Source organism: Penaeus monodon, chromosome 33, assembly GCF_015228065.2.
Source record: "Penaeus monodon isolate SGIC_2016 chromosome 33, NSTDA_Pmon_1, whole genome shotgun sequence".
Lineage (NCBI taxonomy): Eukaryota > Metazoa > Arthropoda > Malacostraca > Decapoda > Penaeidae > Penaeus > Penaeus monodon.
Window position 1 is genome coordinate 25,221,205 of NC_051418.1, and position 1,798 is coordinate 25,223,002.

At 32.1% G+C, this 1,798-nt stretch overlaps 1 protein-coding gene across 1 annotated transcript in view; it reads left to right on the forward strand.

Moving 5' to 3' along the window:
• The window catches only part of LOC119594184 (peroxisomal sarcosine oxidase-like), a gene marked incomplete at its 5' end in the record, with an annotated part of 59,772 nt that overhangs the window by 35,878 nt on the left and 22,096 nt on the right, over positions 1 to 1,798 (forward strand).

A 1,798-nucleotide genomic window follows, 5' to 3' on the forward strand; every position in this document is an offset into this window, starting at 1 on the left:
CCTCATATTTAGAAAAAAAGTATTTAGTTTTATACATTTTCAAAAAATCCATTAAGATATATGCCTTCTAACCCCTATTTTATGCCTTTAGGCCAGAAATAGTGGATGTATTCCAAAGACACCATATAGTCAACTGTATTTGTGTGCTGGCATATGGACATTTGCACTTTATACATGTGTGTTTATGCAAATGTGCTTCAGTGTGAATGTAATAGTAGGGTACAAATTTTTTGTGTTGAATGGTTGTGGGTGTTTGGATAATAGTTATATGTCAGGCTTGCACTGTATTGAGATCTTTACAAATCAGATCTGAAACATTGGATTTTGTGAATGTAAGGTAATGTAAAATTCAAAGCTATATAGTTAGGAAATATAGGCACACTAATTTCATTTGTTGATATATTTCCAAAGCCTATATTTTCAGTAGGATAAAAAAGAATATTCAAGCATAGTTTGTATAATAGATGAACTATCCAGAAAAATATTGAAGGAGAATTTGAGGATTTTGTCATGGTATTATGGCAAATTCCAGATCTGACAAGAGGTCAGAAAAAAGTGCAATACAGAGCATTGGTTGTTGTAACCTCAGACACAGATTTTGTGACTAAATTGCTGTATTGCCAATTGGCCCAAGTGCAAGGGGTGACAGTGGAAACTTGTAATGCATTTGTATCACTTAATTAGTCCTGTGAGTAACTCTCAGAAAGAAACTTTGCTGTGATTTAAAATTCACTGATACAGGTGGTTGCTGGGTTTGCCTCTCCCCTCTACCATAAGCCCCCTTCCCCTCTTCCTTTGCTCTATCTTTCTCCTAGTCTTCACCTTCTATAACTGACGCTTAGGGGATTCTTTACTTTTTTTTTCTTCAATTTTTAGATTTCAGTGTGATAAAAGGTATATTTCTAATGTTCAGTGATGATAACTATTGTTATCAGAAAGCTGGAATATAAAGGAATGAAAAAGTTTTATTTTTTAATGTTCATTTCAGTGTCCCTTTTTGGGGGGCCTGTGATAATTGCCAATCTCAAATTTTGCATAGTAATTGCAATAGGTTGAATTGTTCTCATCAGAATGATGGTGAGGCATCTTCAAGTGATAGAAGTCAGTGGAACCATCTAGTTATTATTCATTCTGTAGATGAATAGACATTATATATACAGATATTTGAAGAAAAAGATATTCACATATCTGAATGTGAAAGAGCTTTTTTCATGGGTGATTCTTAGTGACATTTTATAAACTATTGCTTGTTATATTTTGTCTGTCAAACTTCAGTATACATTGTACAATTTTAAGAATGATTAAGGACTTACCTCATGAGGCAGTTGTTTTGTAGATCTTTTTAAGTTTTGCAATTTCCTTGAAATAAGTTGAGAAATTATTGTTTTAAAGATTCTCCAATGCTGTCTAATCATGTTGGGTAAAGCAGTATACAACAAGTCCATTTTTCTTTTACTTTTTCAAAAGTCTTTTGTTTGTTTTAAAGTTTGTTCCAAAATTATGAATGAAAAACACATCCGTAAAATATGACAGCAGAGTGTTACATATTTTAACATTATTTTAGTTACAGTAATGGATTATTCCTTTTTCTTTTAAACAACAGAGTAGGTGTTATTGACAAAAGACTAGTGCCCATTGTCAAGTGAACAGATGCATTTATCTTGTAAATCATGGTTTTCTGTGATGTCAAACATATGACTAATGTTTTTTCCCCCACGTATAAACTAATCATATTAAACAATCAAAATTTTTATTTAGGCAAAGGCACTATTCCTTATGCTAGAAATTGCTTGAATGG